Here is a 20,022-nt window from a genome sequence, read left to right as displayed (position 1 = left end):
ATTGATGTATATGTCTGTTCTTGTGCCAGTAACAGACTGTACCACGGTTTTTTAATCCACTCATCTGATGATGGGCACTTATGCTGTTTCCAAATCTTAGCTATGGTAAATTATGCTGCTATGAACATAGGGGTGCATATATCCTCTCTGATTGGTGTTTCTAGTTTCTTGGGATACATTCCTAGAAGTGGGATCACTAGATCAAATGGGAGTTCCATTTTTAGTTTTTTGAGGAAACTCCATACTGTTCTCCACAGTGGCTGCACCAGTCTGCATTCCCAGCAGCAGTGCAAAAGAGTTCCTTTTTCTCCCCATCCTCACCAGCACTTGTTATTTGTTGATTTGTTGATTATAGCCATTCTGACAAGTGTGAGATGGTACCGCATTGTTGTTTTGATTTGCATCTCTCAGATGATTAGTGACTTTGAGCATGTTTTCATATGTCTCTTGGCCTTCCTTCTGTCCTTTTTTGAAAAGTATCTATTTAGGTCCATTTCCCATTTTTAGATTGGGTTGTTTATTGTGATGACCTTGGCAAATACGTTCTCCCATGCAGTGGGTTTTCTTGTTGTTTTGTTGATGGTTTCTTTTGCTGTACAGAAGCTTTTTATTTTGATGTAGTCCCATTTGTTTATTTTGTCTTTAGTTTCCATTGCCCTAGGAGTGGTATCAGTGAAGGTATTGCTTTGGCATATGTCTGAGATTTTGCTGCCTGTGTATTATTCTAATATTTGTATGGTTTCTGATCTTATATTTAAGTCCTTTATCCATTTTGAGTTAATTTTTGTGTATGGTGTAAGTTTGTGGTCTAGTTTCATTTTTTTTTTTTTTGCATGTATCTGTCCAGTTTTCCCAACACCATGTATTGAAGAGACTGTCTTGACTCCATTGTATGCTCTTGCCTCCTCTGTCAAATATTAATTGAACATGGTTTGGGTCGATTTCTGGGTTCTCTCTTCTATTTCATTTGTCTATATGTCTGTTCTTGTGCCAGTACCAAGCAGTTTTGAGAACAGTGGCTTTGTAATACAGCTTGATGTCTGGTATTGAGATCCCTTCTATTTTGTTCTTCCTTCTCAGGATTGCTGTAGCTATTTGGGGTCTTTTTTTATTCCAGGTGAGTTTTTGGAGAGTTCGTTCTAGGTCAGTGAAATATGCTGTTGGTATTTTAATGGGGAGTGCATTGAATCTATAGATTGCTTTGAGTAGTATGGACATTTTAATGATATTGATTCTACCAATCCATGAACATGGTATGTTCTTCCATCTGTTTATGTCTTCCTCTATCTCTTTTTTCAGTGTCCTGTAGTTTTCCAAGTATAGCTTTTTTTACCTCCTTAGTTAACTGTATTCCCTACTTATCTTAATTTTTTTGGTGCGATGATAAATGGGATTTTTTAAAATCTCTCTTTCTGTAAGTTTACTATTGAGGTATAAAAATGCCATAGTTTTCTTGGCGTTAATTTTGTATCCTGCTACATTGCCAAATTGATTTAAGTCTAATAATTTTTTGATGGAGTCTTTAGGGTTTACTATGTACAATATGTCATCTGCAAAAAAATGACAGTTTTATGTCTTCTTTTCCAATTTGGATGCCTTTTATTTCTTCTTCTTGTCTAATTGCTCTGGTTAGCACTTCCAGGACTATTTTAAACAGGAGTGGTGAAAGTGGGTATCCCTGTCTCGTTCCTGTTCTTAGGGGAAATGGTTTTAGTTTTTGCCCATTGAGTATGATGTTGGCTGTAGGTTTGTCATATAAGGCTTTTATTATGTTGAGGTATGATCCCTCTATTCCCATTTTGCTTAAGGTTTTTATCAAGGAAGGGTGTTGGATTTTGTCAAATGCTTTTTCTGCATCAATTGATATGTGATTTTTATCTCTCAATTTGTTTATTATGTATCACGTTTATTAATTTGCAGATATTGTACCATCCTTGCATCCTCGGGATAAATCCTACTTGGTCATGGTGTATGATCTTTCTGATGTAATGCTGTCTCTGATTTGCTAGAATTTTGTTGAGGATTTTGGCATCTATGTTCATGAGGGATATTTTTGTGTATGGTGTAATTTGGTGGTCTAGTTTCATTTTTTTGCATGTATCTGTCCAGTTTTCCCAACACCATTTGTTGAAGAGACTGTCTTGACTCCATTTTATGTTCATGCCTCCTTTGTCAAATATTAATTGGGCATAGTGGTTTGGGTCGATTTCTGGGTTCTCTATTCTATTCCATTGATGTATATGTCTGTTCTTGTGAAGAGAAATGTAATTCTCTTTCATTGAGTTGTCTTTATCTGGTTTTGGTATTAGGGTAATGCTCACTTCATAGAATGAGCTTGGAAGTGTTCCTTCTTGAATTTTTTGGAATAGTCTGAGGAGGATAGGTTTTAGTTCTTCCTTGAATGTTTGGTAAAACTCCCCTGTGAAGCCGTCTGGCCCTGGGCTTTTGTTTGCTGGAAGCTTTTTGATGACTGCTTCAATTTCCTCCATAGTTATCAGCCTATTGAGATTTTTAGATTCTTCCTGATTGAGTTTTGGAAGGTTGTGTTTTTCTAGGAATATGTCCATTTCCTCTAGGTTGTCTAGTTTTTTGGAATAGAGTTGTTCATAGTATTTTTAACAATCCTTTGTTTTTTTGTGGGGTCTGTTGTTATTTTGCCTCTTTCATTTCTGGTTCTTTTTATTTTGGTCCTTTCTCTTTGCTTCTTAGTGAGCCTGAGAGGTTCAATCTTGTTTATTCTTTCAAAGAACCAGCTCTTGGTTTCATTGATCTTTTGTATTATATTTTTGGTCTCTATGTCATTTATTTCTGCTCTTATCTTTATTATCTCCTTCCTTCTGCTCACTCTGAGCTTTTCTTGTTGTTCTCTTTCTAATTCTTTAAGTTGTAGCATTAGATAATTTATTGTCACTTTTTCTTGTTTTTTGAGGTAGGCCTGTAGAGCTATGAACTACCCTCTCAGGACTGCTTTCACTGTGTCCCATAGATTTTGGATTCTTGTGTTTTCATTGTAATTCGTTTCCAGGATGTTTTTAATTTCTTCTTTGATCTCTTTGGTAACCCAATCATTATTTAATAGCATGCTATTCAGCTTCCAATTGTTTTCATTTTTGACTTTTTATTGTAGTTTATTTCTAATATTATGCCACTGTGGTCTGATACGATGGTTGATATCAATCTTCTTGAATTTAGGGAGACTTTGCCTGTGAACCAATATGTGGTCTATCTTTGAAATGTCCCATGTGTATTTGAGAAGAATGTATATTCTCTGTCTTTGGGGTGAAATGTTATAAAGATGTCAATTAAGTCCATCTGATCCAGTGAATCATTTAGGATTTCTGTTTCTTTGCTGATTTTTTGTCTAGAAGATTTATCCAGTGATGTCAGTGTGGTATTAAAGTCCCTTACTATGACTGTCTTGTCGATCTCTCCCTTGATATCTTCCAGGAGTCTTTTTATGTATTTGGGTGCTCCTGCATTGGGTGCATATATGTTTACCAGGGTTATATCTTCTTGTTGTATTGATCCCTTTAATATTATGAAGTGGCTTTCCTTATCTCTTGTGATGGCCTTCACTTTGAGGTCTATTTTGTCAGATATAAGTATTGCTACTCAGCTTTTTTTTTTTCATTTCCATTTTCCTGGAAGATATTTTTCTATCCCTTCACTTTCAGTCTGTATGAGTCCCTTGTTCTAAGGTGGGTCTCTTGTAGATAGCATGTATATGGGTCATGTGTTATTTTTTTAATCCATTCAGCCACTTACTGTCTTTTGATTGAAGCGTTTAGTCCATTTACATTTCAAGTTATTATTGATAGGTACTTGTTTAAATCCATTTTTCTTTTTTGTACCTGTGTTCCTTCTTCCCCATTTTATTTCTTTTTTTTTTAAATTTCTTTATTGATTAAGGTGTCACATATTTGTCCTCATCCCCCTATTCCCATCCCACACCCCTCCCCACGGATGCCCCAACCCCCTGTTGAACTTAACCGTTGGATAGGCTCATATGCATGCACACAAGTCCTTTGGTTGATCTCTCCCCCCTCCTCCTAACCTCCCCTATCCTCCCTCTGAGGCCCGATAGTCCGATCGATGCCTCCTTGTTTCTGGTTCTCTTCTTGTTCCTCAGTCTCTGTTGTTCATCATTTCCCCTAGATGAGTGAGATCATATGTCACTAGATATATACTTATAAGAACTGAATGTGAGACGAGCAATAATAGTTATGCTGACAGGCAAATGAATCAGTCTGTAGTGAGTTTCTTTCTGGACCAACAGTTCTTTAGAGACCCAATTTCAATGTCCACCAGTTCCTTATGTGTACATGTCAGCACTGACCCCTCAGCTCTGGATGGTGGACAAATGGTGGTAACAGAGGTCCGACTCCCTCTGGTTTGGTCTCGGCCGGACCTAGGGGCACGGCTTCACCCGGACTAAGGGGCACGTGGCCTCACCCAGACCCAAGGGGCACACGGCCTCACCCGGACCCAGGATCTGGCTTCACCCGTACCCAGGGGTGCAAGGCCTCACCCGGACCCAGGGGCACATGGCCTCACCCGGACCTAGGTGCACGAGGCCTCACCCGGATCCAGGGACACATGGCCTCACCCGGACCTGGGGGCGCGTGGCCTCTCCCAGACCCAGGGGCGCGTGGCCTCACCCGGACCTAGGTGCGCAAGGCCTCACCCGGATCCAGGGACACATGGCCTCACCCGGACCCGGGGGCGCGTGGTCTCTCCCAGACCCAGGGGCATGTGGCCTCACCCGGGCCTAGGTGCGCGAGGCCTCACCCAGATCCAGGGGCGTGTGGCCTCTCCCAGACCCAGGGGCACGTGGCCTCACCCAGACCCGGGACCCAGCCTCACCTGGATCCAGGGACACATGGCCTCACCCGGACCCAGGGGCGCGTGGCCTCTCCCAGACCCAGGGGCACTTGGCCTCTCCCAGACCCAGGGGCGCGTGGCCTCACCTGGACCTAGGTGCGCGAGGCCTCACCCGGACCCGGGACCCAGCCTCACCCGGATCCAGGGACACATGGCCTCACCCGGACCCGGGGGCGCGTGGCCTCTCCCAGACCCAGGGGCACGTGGCCTCACCCGTACCCAGGACCCAGCCTCACCCGGATCCAGGGACACATGGCCTCACCCGGACCCGGGGGCGCGTGGCCTCTCCCAGACCCAGGGGCACGTGGCCTCACCCGGACCCAGGACCCAGCCTCACCCGGATCCAGGGACACATGGCCTCACCCGGACCCGGGGGCGCGTGGCCTCTCCCAGACCCAGGGGCGCGTAGCCTCACCCAGACCTAGGTGCGCGAGGCCTCACCTGGATCCAGGGGCACATGGCCTCACCCGGACCCGGGGGCGCGTGGCCTCTCCCAGACCCAGGGGCACGTGGCCTCACCCGGACCTAGGTGCGCAAGGCCTCACCCAGATCCAGGGACACATGGCCTCACCCTGACCCAGGGGCGCGTGGCCTCTCCCAGACCCAGGGGCACGTGGCCTCACCAGGACTTAGGTGCGCGAGGCCTCACCCGGATCCAGGGACACATGGCCTCACCTGGACCCAGGGGCGCATGGCCTCTCCCAGACCCAGGGGAGCGTGGCCTCACCCGGACCTAGGTGCGCGAGGCCTCACCCGGATCCAGGGACACATGGCCTCACCCGGACCCAGGGGCGCGTGGCCTCTTCCAGACCCAGGAGCACGTGGCCTCTCCCAGACCCAGGGGCACGTGGCCTCACCCGGACCTACCCATTTTATTTCTTCTTTTACACCAGTCCATTTAGCATTTCCTGCATTGATGGCTTGGTAGTAATAAACTCTCTTAGTCTTTTTTTTCCTGTGAAGCTTCTTATTTCCCCTTCAAATTTGAATGATAGCCTTGCTGGATAGAGTATGCTTGGATTCAGTCCCTTGCTTTGCATCACTTTGTAAATTTCCTTCCATTCCTTTCTGGCCTTCTGTGTTTCTGTCGAGAAATCATTTGATAATCTAATGGGAGATCCCTTTTATGTAACTTTCTGTCTCTCTTTTGCAGCCTTTAACATTCTCTCTTTGTCATTAACATTTGCCATCATAATTATGACGTTTCTTGGTGTAGATCTTTTCAGGTTCATCTTGTTTGGGACTCTCTGTGCTTGTGTCACTTTTTTCTTCCCTACATCAGGGAAGTTTTCTGACATTATTTCTTCATATATGTTTTCTAATTCTTATTTCTCTTCCTGTCATTCTGGCACCCCTATTATTCATATGTTGCTTTGTTTCATGTTGTCCCAAAGCTTCCATAGGCTCTCCTCCTATCTTTTAATTTTTTTTCTCCAATTGCAGTTCAGTTTGGGTGTGTTTTGCTTCCCTGTATTCTAATTCGCTACTTCGGTCCTCTGCTTCTTCTAATGTAATGTTGAACCTTTCCATGGTGTTTTTTTTTTTTTATTATTGCAGCTATAGCACTCTTTATTTTTTCTTGACTCTTACATAAGTTGTTGATGTTTTCATCCATTCAGTTTATGAACTGTATGACCCTTTTTCTGAATTCTTTTTCTAACATATTGCATGCCTCTATTTCACTTACTTGCTTTTCTGGCATTTCCTCTTTTTCTTTCCTTTCGTGGTTTCTTTTGCTCTCACTGAAGGATCTAGGTGTTGAATCGTGCAGGGGCTGCTCCTTGAGTGGCAGTGGCTCATCAGTGTCGGCTGCTCCTTGGGCGGTTGTGGCAGTGGCTGCTCCTCAGTTTGTGGATGCTCCTCTGGTTGGCACTGCTTGCAGGAATGGTGGCTCCTCTGGCTTGTTTGGGCAGGCTGCTTGTGCAGCTGCTGTTCCTCAGATGGGGTCAGGTTGCTCGCAGGGTTGCTGCTCCTTGGAAGGGGGCAGGCTGCTTGTGAGGTTGCTGCTGCTTGGATGAGGGGCAGGTTGCTCCTTATTGGAAGGGGGGGTGGCCACTCACACAGCTGCTGCTCCTAGGACAGGGGCGGGTAGCTCGCACAGCTGCTTCTCCTCAGATGGGTGGGCTGTGCGGGCTGCCGTTCCTTGGAAGGGGGCAGGCTGCTTATGCGGCTGCCACTCCTCAGGCAGGGGCGGGCTGCTCACATGGCTGCTGCTCCTCGGACAGGTGCAGGCTGCGTGTGGCTGCTGCTCCTTGGACGGGGGCAGGCTGTGTGAGGCTGCTGTTCCTCGGACGGGGGCAAGTTGCTCACATGACTGCTGCTCATGTGGTCATGGTGCCCTGGGCTAAAGCATTGGGCCAGCCAGAGGGGAGCGCACTTGGAACTTACAGGAGCCTGCACCGGGGTGGCTGGAGTCTCAGCGACCGTGGGACCACAGTGAAGGCAGCAGATCCCTGGCGGGGGTGGCTGTAGAGTCCTGGGTGTTATCTGGGGGCACCCTGGGTGGAGGTGAGTCTGGGATCCCAGTCACAGCACTTCTCCCCTTCAAAAAGGCGCAGCCTCTGTGGAAGAGCCTGCCGCTCCGGGACTATTTGCAACGGTAGCAGAGGCTGCCTGGTTAGGTAAGCCCGTTTAGCCTGCCCCCAACAGTCCTGCAGGATCTAACTGTGACACACACACACACACACACACACCACATGTCCACACACTCCTCTTTTGCTCCCTCACTCACTCACACTCTCTCCCTCACTGCCATCTTCTTCCTGCCTCTGTAGTTGGGTCTGGAATGTTATTGACTCATTTTTGGATGGAGTCTCCTCTCTGGTGTCTGGTTATGTGTCTTGCTTTCTACCATATTGGCCAAACTGGATAAAATTCACCTTGACAAGACACAACACAAAGGAAACAAAACACAAATATACTCATGACACCGACAACCCCAATATAAGTGACCACTAGAGAAAATCAAATTAGGGGAGAGAAAAGATAGCACAAATGATATCAAAGAGAGAAAAAAATGGTATGAGAGAAAAGAAAAAGAAGAAAAAGGAAGAAAAAGGAAAATATAAAATATATATATATATATATATATATGGAGAAAACATCAGAGAACTGACAGATCAACCAAAACATACAAACACCAAATACCCAGTAAAGAGGGTGGGGGCAGAATCTTATATACAGAAAGTAATGTTAAGGAATTGGATGAATATGGGGAGGACCTCAGTTCAATACAGAGGAAGTAGAAAGAGGATGAGTGGATAAGAAGAAAGAAATAAAGGAGAAAAAAAAAAATAAAAATAAAAAAAATAAAATTAATTAAAAACTAGGATAAAAAATTAGAATGATGAAAAATAATGGGAAAAGAAATATAAAGTAAAGAAACAAATGAAAAAAGGAAAATAAAGAAAAAGGAAAAAGATATATAACAAAATAATAATAAAATAAAATAAAAATAAAAAAGTGAATTGTCATTCTTTTGGCTAGTTTAAGATCCCACTGTTCTGACCTGTCTTCGGCTTCTCAGTTTCCTGTTGCTGGGACTGAATGTCCTCTCTTTAGGCCACTCCCTGAGGACTCTCAGTGACTATTCAGATTTATTTTTCTTTTTTATCCTTTGTGCTACTCGGGGTGTAGTCTGGGTGTGGCTGTATTGGTTGCCTGGAAACTGCAGGGAGGGGCTATCTCTTCAGGAGAAAATGACTACCCAGGTCCTGTGCATCAGGTATGACTCAGCGCCAGACTCGCTGCCACTTCTCCTGGACCCTCTTCTCACCCCATCCTCTCCCCAGGCTCCACAAGTCTGCACCTTCTCCTGCACTCAGCCACAGGTGAGTGTCCGTATCCGAAAGGTCCTATAAACTAGGTTAAGCGAAGTAAAGCAAAGACCACAGAGGGGAAAGAGCTGTGCCTCTGCGAGCCCCTCTCCCCTCGGCACGGCATGGCCTGGGCAGCCCTCCTCTGTGCCCCCCTGGGCTCAGTCTGTCGTGACTGTGAGCCCAGATCTAGAATCCCCTGCCGCCTGCAGTCCTGTGGATCTTTCCACAGTCAGACGCTGTGCCTGTCCCAAGGGACCCGGCCTCGGTGCTGTGCGGTTTCCCTCTGACCCTCTGGGCTCGGAGGTTTTGCAGATCTCTCCAGCCCAGGTCCCTGATTTTATGTTCTCCAGGTGTCCTTTGCCCTTCCCGGCTGCGAATTGTTTCAACAACTGTGTCTACTTTCACCAGTTGGGGGTGGATGTTATTCAATTCAGTTCCTCGTTCTGTCTGCTCTTGGACAAGGCTCAGGACACGTCTGTCTATTCTGCCGCCATTTTGTCTCCCCCTCAGCTGTCAGTCTTAAGGAAGTTCCCTTGTAGGTAACTAACCACTTTTCTCTTACTACTTTTAAGATTTTGTCTTTAATCTTTGGCATTTTAATTATGATTTGTTCTGGTGTGGGCCTCTTTGGGCTCATCTTGTTTGGGACTCTGTGCTTAGCAGACTTGTATGTCTATTTCTTATTTTCTTCACCATGTTAAGGAAGTTTTTAGTCATTATTCTTTCAAATAGATTTTCAACAACTTGCTCTCTCTCTTCTCCTTCTGGCACCACTGTGATGCAAATGTTATGTTTGATGTTGTTCCAGAGGTCCCTTATACTCTCCTCATTAAAAAAAGTTCTTTTTCTTTTTGCTATTTTGATTGGTAGTTTTCTACTACCTTGTCTTCCAAATCACTGATTCCATACTCTGCTTCATTTAACCTGCTGGTGATTCCATCTAATGTACTTTTTAATTTCAGCTATTATATTTTTTATTTCTGACTGGTTGTTTTTTATGGTTTCACTGTCCTTTTTTTATGTTTCCTGTCTTGTGTAAGTTGTCTTGAGATGATGTATTCTTCCTCTAAGTTTATTGAGCATCCTTATAACCAGTGTTTTCAATGCTGCATATGGTAAATTGCTTGCTGCCATTTTATTTAGTTTTTTTTTTTTTTCCAATTTGGATCATGTTTTTTGTCTCCTCATTTTGGCTGCCTCCCTGTGTTTGTTTCTCTGTATTAAGCAGAACCTATATGGCTACCAGTTTTCATGTGGTGGCCTTATTTAGGGAGTAGGTGTCCTGTGCGGGCCAGGCGCACAGTCTCCCTGTTGACCTGAGCTCGGTGCTCCAGGGGTGTCCCTTGTGTGGGTTGTGTGTGCTCGCCTTGATTTTTGTTGTCATGTCAATGGATGGGATCAACCCTCAGGCTGACTGGTTGTGAGGACTGGCTGTGACTACAGCAGATGAACTGTTATGTGGGGGCTGACCCCAAGGAGTGAGATTAAGTTTAGCAGGACTTTGGTTCCTGCTGAGTTCACCCTTTGGATGTGTCATTTGTGATTCTAATTTGGTGGTGCTTTAGTGTGGTATGAAGCCAGGCACTGGGTACATTGGTTCTGGGACCTCCAGGGAGGGGCTCCTGTGCAAGGCAAGGTCAGCTGATGCCTTTGTCCATCCCAGGGCTGGGCTTGGGGTGCCTGAGAGTGGGTATGCTGTGAACTGAGGCCTGCTGCCATTAGGACTTGGATTTGGGTCACTTATCAAAGGGTACAGGGCATGCAGAGGCCAGCCAGTGCTTGTTTGGGGGTTTGTGGACCCTTGAGAGATGTTAAGAAAGTCTGCAGCATGGGTCCAGGCTGGCTGCTTATGGATTAGCCTCTGAAAGAAGTTTGGGCTGGAACATGAATTGGGTGTGGTGGGGTCTCAGATAATCAATAGTGTGGGGTGAAAATGGTGTTAGCCAGGTTGATGGAGACTCAGATTTGTTGCCCACTTGCTCCTGCAGGCTGTGTGGGGGGACTCAATAAAGGAACAGTGTGGCACCTGCCAGCATTTTAGTTTCAGAGAAACTCCAGGCCTTGCCCTGAAACCAGACAATTTAGTTTCTCCTTATATGTCTCTGGAGCTTAGGGAGAGTGCTTGTGAGTGAGTGAGTCTGTGATGCTCGGGCCCTTTAAGAGGGTGGCTGGGTCTGCAGCAGCCCTTTGTCTCACTAGACTGAGTCCCTGCTGATTTTCACTTCAGCTGTTGTGGGGACTTCTCCTCCCAGCACTGGTGCTTTGGGCTGGGCTCCCAGTGTGGGTCTGGGACCCCTCACTTTTCAGTGGGGACCTCCACAGCTGAGATATCCCTCCTGATTCTTAACTCCCATATCCTGGATCCATGAATAGGATTTAAGGGGTCAGTTCCACATGGCTTTTTTACACTGAGTGGCCAGATTATTATGACCACCTGACGTTTGTAGGCAAATTAGCCGTACACTGCATTGTATGGGATATGGAAGCCGAAGGCCTGTTTGAACACCTTTGCTGTCTGTAGTTACCAAGATAAAACATCTCCAATTCGCACAGGAACACAAGGATTGGACAGTCGAGCATTGGAAAAAAGCATGTGGTCCGATGAATCATGTTTTCAGTTGCATCCTGCAGATGGCAGAGTGAGAATTTGGCGGAAACAGCATGAAAGCATGCACCCCACATTCATGAGTACAACCCTTCAAGCTGGTGGGGGCAGTGTTGTGGTTTGGGGCATGTTTTCCTGTCATGATTTGGGCCCTTTAATTTGTGTGGAACAACATCTGAATAGCACAACATACCTAAGTATTGTTGCTGATCAAGTTCATCCTATCACGTTGATGGCGTATCCCAATGGAGATGGCTTCTTCCAACAAGACAGTGCGCCATGCCACGGTGCTCATATTGTGAAGGAGTGATTTCAAGAACATGAGGGAGACTTTACCTTGCCTAGGTGGCCCCCACCATCACCAAATCTCAATCCAATTGAGCATTTGTGGGACGAAGTTAAAAGAGCCATCAGGCAGCTGGTTCCACAACCATCAAATCTCACAGAACTGGACAGTGCTATTCATCAGGCATGGTGTCAGATTCCTCTCATCACCTTTCAACATCTCATGGAGTCAGTGCCAAGAAGAATCGCCGCATTATTGAAGGCAAAAGGTGGCCCAACGGCCCTAACTGGTTTGGCTCAGTGGATAGAGTGTCGGCCTGTGGACTTAAGGGTCCCAGGTTCGATTCCGGTCAAGGGCAGGTACCTTGGTTGCGGGCACATCCCCAGTGGGGAGTGTGCAGGAGGCAGCTGATTTATGTTTCTCTCTCATTGATGTTTCTGACTCTATATCCCTCTCCCTTCCTCTCTGTAAAAAATCAATAAAAACATGTATATAAAAAAAAAAAGCTGGCCCAACAAAGTACTGATAGGGTGGTCATAATAATCTGGCCACTCAGTATATATCCTTAGTTATAAGAGTTCTGTTCAGCTAGTCTTCAGTGTGTTTCTTGAGGGTGGTTGTTCTATAATTTAGTTGCATTTTGATGTCACATCTTTGTATTTTTAATGATTATATGAGGGAAAGGTTCAGCACCTTTGCTTTGACAATCTTGAGAAATAATAAATCAAGAACAAAATAAGTGTGAAAAGGAATAAACACACCTCTGTTTCTTTTTATTCTCAGAGAGGTTTACAGGCAATATATGAGTATACAATGCTAAACAGTCTATTGAAAAAATCTAATGAAATCTTGATCTCTGGAAATTTAGAGGATTAGAGGTGATTTAGTATAAACGATATCTAACTTGTAGATTAAATGACTTCCAGATGTTTAGTCCTCTTAAATCTGTTAAGCAGTTTATAATGCCAGCAGATGATGATGTGGTGATATTTGGATAACTTATTTCAGTAATTCCAAAATTTATCAGATTTTTAAAATAAAATATTTATAAACAACAATATACCAGGTACTTTATTTTCTAAATGGTCTCTCTTTCCTGGTCTGTTGTGGATTCTTCCTGTTGCTCTCCCCACATCTCTAGCTACCTTAAGACTTTACCTCACAATAGCCAAAGAAATCTATATATATAAAAGTCTAAGCAACCAGCCAACCGGCTGACCGGCTGGTAGCTATGATGCACACTGACCTCTAGGAGGCAGATGCTCAATGCAGGAGCTGCCGAGCTGTAGTGACTTGGCAGATGTGGTTCTTAGGTGATGCACCTGGAACCAGAGAGGAGGGAGCCTGATTTCAGAGTGTGTCACCAGAGAACCACCCTCTTGCAATCCGGGACCCCTTGGGGGATGTGGAAGAGCCAGTTTCAGCCCTATCTCCCACAGGCCAGGCCGAGGGACCCTACTGGTGCCTCTAGTATTTTTATAATGAAGATCTATCTCATTATGCCAACTTATCAGATAAAAATCTTCTGAGGGGACCTATGTATCTGGTAATGGTGTAGTACGACCCTACCATATGATTCCCTACAGAAAAGACAGCTATAAAACCTGTATATAATACAGAAAGCTACTGCCTGAAATCCCTGGACAGAAAGAGTAGACAGACTATTTAAGGAGAGGAGGGGAACTATGAGCCTAGGGAAGAAACTTGCACCTGGGGCTAAGTGGAGTATGCAGAAAATTATAGTAGGATGGGGTGGAAATCACCATGGGAAAACTTGAGGGCTTTCTGACCAGGGAAACTAGAAAACTGAAGCTGAGGAAACCTTGGCCACTGACGAGTGGAAGAATCTTGCAAAGGAAAGAGAGCCAGAGAAAGATTGTTCAAATTCTGTCTTCCCACATCTCTGACTGAAACTTGAATCATTGGGGTATAATAGACTCAAAGCAGGTGAATAAAAGACAAAAGATCTGAACTGAGAAGGGAGCTGCTGCCCAATAAACAGTTTACAGTTCAAGTTCAGTGAAAGTAATTGCCTCATTAAAAACAAAACATAACAATGCTCATTTGAGAAAAACAATAGAATCCAGAACTTTTACAACTTAACATTTGTGATTTCTAGGATATAATTCTAAAATTACCCAGCATACAAAGAGCACCAAAGGTATCAAGTGCATGTTTTTAGAATGGGATCTTTAACTCAGCCATTTGAAGCCTCAAAGGCTGTTTTGTTAGGAGCTTTGTTTCTCCTTTTTACTTATATTCAGTTCAAAGTGTTGTCTATGATTTCCTGATGGTCCCTGAAACCATTTTAGGGAATCTGAAAGGTAAAAACTATTTTCATATTACTATTAAGATGTTATTTATCTTTTCACTCTGTTGACATTTATACTGATGATATAAACTTGGCACCTTTGCAGGCATCAAAGCCATAGCATCAGACTGACAGTAGTCATTTTATTTTTCACCACCCAGACTCTCAGTTGAGACACAAAACACACTGATGAAATCCTAAAAAGTATTAATCTTATTAAATCTTCTTACTTATTGTTGAAAATGAATCTCGGTAAATGTTACCAGTGATAAATTTTGACTTTTCAAGTGGATGAAAATTAGAATTTTGTTGAGCTTGTATCCACTTAAGCATGACAGCTTCCCAGTACTTCAAAAACTTTTTGGATGAAATCAGTAATATTAATAATGTTATTTGTTTATTGTATTAATAGATTCATCAACATCTGTAGGATTTTCATAATTCAGTGAATCAATATTTCCAATTTCATCATGTTATGAAATAATGCATGGATAAGAAATTTATTTAAAATTCAAGATAGACCAACAGATTGTAAAGTCTCAGAATGTGAAAAGTTTATTTCTGTTCATCGATATTGGTTTCAATTCCATATTGCTAACCATTTGTTGAGTTTTTGGGTAGTGTCTGAAACATCTATTACTAGGTGTAGCAGTTAATAATGTGGATTTTTTTCAATAGATGGAGTTACACATATGTTGATATACATGCAATTTGATATGTATGCTATTTTGTGGTATTGACAGCAAGGTTCAAAACTTCATATGTCAAATTTGCTGAAGATGTTAACATCATAGATACTTTTACGCTTAAAATGTCGAATTTCATGCCAAAAAAAAAGAGCATTTGTGGGAAGTTGTAATTCATTATTTTGAAGAAAAGTGCTGCTGAACACTTCGGGAAGCTTATGGTGAACATGCTCCATCTCAAGATACTTGTGAACACTGGTTTAAACACTTTAAAAGTGAGGATTTCAATATGAAAGACAAAGACGTCCAGGTCAACTGAAAAAGTTTGAAGACCAACAATTACAAGCATTATTGGATGAAGATGCGTGTCAAACTCAAAAACAACTTGCAGAAAGATTAATTGTTGCTCAGCAAACAATTTCCGATCATTTACAAGCAATAGGAAAGATTTTAAAGGAAGGAAAATGGGTGCCACATCAACTGAACAAAAGACAAATGGAAAACCGAAAAGTCATCAGTAAAATATTGGTTCAATGGCACGAAAGAAAGTCTTTTTTGCATCGAATTGTGACTGGTGATGAAAAGTGGATTTATTTTGAGAATCCCAAATGCACAAAATCACTTCGGAAAGAAGACAATGCTCTGCATTTGGTGGGATCAGGAAGGTGTGGTGTATTATGAGCTTCTAAAACCAGGTGAAACCATTAATACCAATCACTACCAACAACAAATAATCAATTTGAACCATGCTTTGATCGTGAAACAACCAGAATGTGCCAGAAGACACAGCAAAGTAATTTTGCTTCATGATGACGCACCGTCACACACTTCAAAACCAATTAAAGACACGTTAAAAGATCTTGCCTGGGAAGTATTAACCCACCTGCTCTATTCATCAGACCTTGCTCCTTCAGATTACCACTTGTTCTGATCGATGGCACAAGCATTTTCTGAGCAGCACTTCAAAATGTATGAAGAAATGGAAAATTGGGTCTCCGAATAGTTTACCTCAAAACAAGAAAAGTTCTATTGGGATGCTATCCACAAATTACCTGAAAGATGGGGAAATGTGTAGCTAGTGATGGACATTACTTTGAATAAAGCACTTTTAATATCTCTCTTGAAATTATTGTGTTTCTTTGACTACAAAATCTACATTATTAACCGGTACACCTAGTAAAATACTTCTTTTTCCAACTTCATATTGTGTGAGGCCAGATTTCCTTATACTTCAGCCAAACAACATATTGCTACGAAGTAAATGTAGAAGCAGTTAGAATTCAGGTTCTTCTATTAAGCCAGATATTAAAGAGATTTGCAAGATCATAAAATAGTGCCACTGTTTTCACAAACTTTTTTTGGTTTTGAAAAATATGGTTATTTTTCATAAAATGTTATTGATGTTAATGTAATGATCTTATTTGGGTTGTGTCTCACTCACGTCGATGTTTCTCGCTCACTATCTGTCTCCCACCCTCCCCTCCACTCTCTAAAAATCAGTGAAAAAAAAATATCCCCGGGTGAGAATTAAAAAAAAATCAAACTTACATACATAGATATAATCCACATGACCAAAAACTTTTGGGTCCTTAATAATTTGAATAATATAAAAGGATTATGTGTCCAAAATGTTTGAGGACACCTGCCTTAAAGTCTCTACTTCATTCAGATTTGTATGTTTAGTATCACACACCATGTTTGGAGTTTTTATTCACTTTGTAGACCCCACTTGAAATGCTTCCCTCTTCCTTTTTATCAGACTTTCAGGTCTACTTCCATTTTGCCCTTTGTGACCACCCTGTGTATAATCATTTTTCCCTCCTTGAATGTTTGTTTATACTATTCATTGGTAATTTATAAACTTTATATCTTATATGTGTGTGTCCCATGTTAAACGAATTGATTTTTGTAAAGCACTTAGAACAGTATCGCGCATTGCATTATAAGACTAGAGGCCTGGTGCACGAAATTTGTGCATGGGGGGAGGGTTTCCCCTCAGCCCAGCGTGCACCCTCTCCAATCCGGGACCCATCAGGGGAAATGTGCCAGGGATCGGGAAATACTGTATGGCAGAATGTAAGTAATTACAAGCAAACTTGTATGTGGAAGCCGTGGCAGGAAATTAAGGAAGTGTCTTCCATTTAGTAGCTTAAAAAAATAAGTAAAATAGAGCTGAGGTAATTTGCTGAGGGGTGGGTATATGAATGGGGCTGTAACCAGACAATCAATGGGTCTGAGCTGCCTGTCACTTCTTGAGCCAATTTAGCAGAGACAGGGTTGAATCATATACAAGTGTTTATTCCCATAATGCAGGCAGTATGGGAGAGCAGCAGGTCATCCACAAAAATCTGCTTTGCCCCCAACATAAGCCAACTGCTTATATAGGGTAGAAGGATGAAGATTACATGGGGAAGTAGGCAAAAGGGATAAGAATGGGTATACAAAATGGGCAGTTTACAAGTAATTCAGGCTGGGGGTTTGCAAAGGCCTATAGGTATGCAAATGGCTCATGGTTTGCAAAAGGCTGGGGGTTTGCAAGGGGCTGGTGCCTCTGTTTTCTGCAACAAGGTTGTTAACCTTTCCATAATAACAGGCAGCTCCTGGATATGGAGGATGGCCGAATTTCCAGGTGAGCTCCCAGGTCCCACATGCAACTCCCAGCCAGATTAGAATGTGCCTTCTTTAATCAGAACAAAACAATCATGGTTAACAGAGCATGATTAATATTTCTTATTATTATAGCTGTTCCCCAATATTCTATTTCTGCCCCTAGTAGGGTGAGGAGTGTAAAGTGGTATAATCAGAAATTTGAGGAGTGTGGACACAATTTGAAATTGTTGCTAAGGAGAACAATAGAGATAACTGGTGAAAGATAAGAGGATTGCACTGAAGGAAGTTTTGAGGGTAGAAATTCTAACTTTGTAGTGCCACCCCAACTCTGTGTTGTGGTATTATTTTTTTGGCATCACCTAGCAGCCTGGTGTAGGAATCAGAAAAGGCGAACAACTAGATTGAACCAGAATATTGTGGTTTGGCTAAGCAGATGCAATAGAATGATTAATGGGACAAGTAAGATGAGGAAGTTGATCAGAGTGAAGCCAAAATGTGGGTTGTTGAGTCCCAATTTGTTGTCTCACCAAATCGAAGAATGAAGTTGCAGACAAAACCAGTTAATGGAACCAAAGTTTATTGAGAGAAGCCATCCTGGAAAAGGTGCCACTGCAGTTCCAGGAGCAGGCCAGTGTCCAGAGCTCCCTTTCCATGTTACAGGTGGGTGTTAGTATTAGTCCATGTGTAGAGCCCCACACGGCCATAAGCCACGTGGGGGCAGGAGATGTGCTTCCCCGCCACACGAACATCAGGAAGCTATTGTGTGCTAGGGGAGGCAGAGGGTGAGAGGAAGTGCGTGCCTTTTAATGTAGGAGGTAGATACGGCCTTGCTAGCTCCTAATTGGTCGTTTCAAAGAATTCTGCCTTAATAACATTCTTGGGATTATTTATACGCCTCACTTCTTGTTATTGGTTATCTATAAGCTGCCTATCTTAGCAACATTCATACATTTTAAAGCTCATGTCTTCCACACTCGCCCTTCCCCCCTCAGTTTGGGTGCCTTAGTAACTCCACCTAGACGGGTTCTCGGGTTTATTCCCCCCCCCTCCCCCCATGGTCCCAGTCCCTATCTATCTAGCTTCCCTCTGTCTCCTCGAGACAGTGGTCGGCAAACTCATTAGTCAACAGAGCCAAATATCAACAGTACAATGGTTGAAATTTCTTTTGAGAGCCGAAAACCGACTTCTGCGCATGGGCCACAAAGTTTCAATTGCACTGTACGTGCGCGCCCTCACGTGGTATTTTGTGGAAGAGCCACACTCAAGGGGCCAAAGAGCCGCAATGTGGCTCGTGAGGCGCAGTTTGCCGACCACTGCCTCAAGAGAATAACTAAAATGTTAAGGTTTGGAGTTTCAGCTACAATATAGGAAATAGGAGATTGCTGAAGAAGAGAGAGGTTTTTATTTTTATTTTTTAGAATAAACATCTTTATTACATGAGCTAAGATAGGAGGGAAGAGGATTTATTTGCCTTTCCGGGCCTTGTTTTTCCTCAAATAGAACTCCAGTTCCTTGCCCTCGAACACATAGCCATCTGCTCGGCCACACTGGCCTGGTCTTGAAGTGATGCGTGCAAGAAGCTTGCCCTGCTGGAACTGCTCCTCAAGAAGACTGCTGATTTTGGCATTCCTTTTTCCTTCCATCATATTTCTTCTGAATTTTCTTTGATCGTTTTTTGTTCAAAATCTCTTCCTCTTCAGGAATCGGCTTGGCCACCTTCTTGCGGCCCAGGGGCAGTGCGTACACTGTCAGTACGGAGTGCTGTCAAGCAGCACGATGCAGTTCTTTACTAGGGTCTTGGTGCGGACCAGTTCGTTGTTGGATGCATTGTAGACAACATCAATAATCCTTGTTTTGCGCGTACAACACTCTGACCCCAGGAGAGGTTGCCCATGTCCAGCCTCAAGGCTCGGTACTTCTTGCTGCCTCCGTGCACTCAGACTGTGTGTATGCAGCGGGGTCCAATCTTAGTGTTGGCAGCAGGGCGTCCCAGCTCATATTTTCGCTTCTTGTGGTAGGGCTTTCTCTTGCCCCGGGTCTTGCGGCGCTTGTGCCAGTTGTCCCGAGAGATACCCATAGCTCAGCGCCAGCTGGAAAGAGAAAACGCAAAGAATCATGGTCCGGTTTGTAGAAGGGAGAGATTTTGAGAAATATGAGCTTTTTATGAAATGGCAGTGACAATGAGGATGAAAGGAAGAGGTTGTTCAGATGTTTCAACTTAATATTCCAGAGGTAGAACATTTCTGGGTAATTTACTGTATTCCAAGAAATAATCTAGGGAGTGCATGACTGAATTGGAATGAAGATGAAGGCCATTGGAAAAGAGGAGGTCAAAGAACCAGGAGGCTGAGTGAACAATGAAAACAACCAGTACATGTGATAGAAAAAACGGAGTGTGGACTAGAAACCAAAGTTTTCAATGTGTGACTGAAGTAACCAGGAAATTAAAGAGATTAGGAAGGTCCTCCAAAGGAGTTTGAAAAACAGAAAAAACAGATAGAAAATAAGAGGGGCAGATGGTTAGTGAGATCTTGAAAAGCAAAACTTCTGTCTTACTTTTTAAAATAAACCTTTGTTTTTATTGACTTTAGAGAGAGAGCTGGGGATAGGGATAGAGAGAGAGAAACATTGATGAGAGAAACATTTATTGGCTGCCTCCTGCACGCCCCCTCTGGAGACTGAGCTGTAGTCGCAGCATTTGCCCTGACCAGGAATCAAACCTGTGACCTCTTGATTCATGGGTCCATGCTCAACCACTGAGCCACACCAGCTGGGTTTCTGTCTTACTTTAAAAAAATCTCTCTCACAATACTTAGTCCAGTGTC

The 20,022-nt window shown here is 43.3% G+C and overlaps 1 protein-coding gene and 1 pseudogene across 6 annotated transcripts in view; one reads left to right on the top strand and one right to left on the bottom strand.

The window, feature by feature from the left end:
• The window catches only part of RB1 (RB transcriptional corepressor 1), a 197,836-nt gene that overhangs the window by 112,312 nt on the left and 65,502 nt on the right, over positions 1-20,022 (top strand). The window lies entirely within an intron of this gene.
• Positions 18,614-19,279, bottom strand: LOC103289676 (40S ribosomal protein S8-like; annotated as a pseudogene).

The sequence above is a fragment of the Eptesicus fuscus genome, chromosome 8, assembly GCF_027574615.1.
Source record: "Eptesicus fuscus isolate TK198812 chromosome 8, DD_ASM_mEF_20220401, whole genome shotgun sequence".
In the NCBI taxonomy this organism is placed as follows: Eukaryota; Metazoa; Chordata; class Mammalia; order Chiroptera; family Vespertilionidae; genus Eptesicus; species Eptesicus fuscus.
This window is presented reverse-complemented; position numbering and strand designations above follow the sequence as displayed.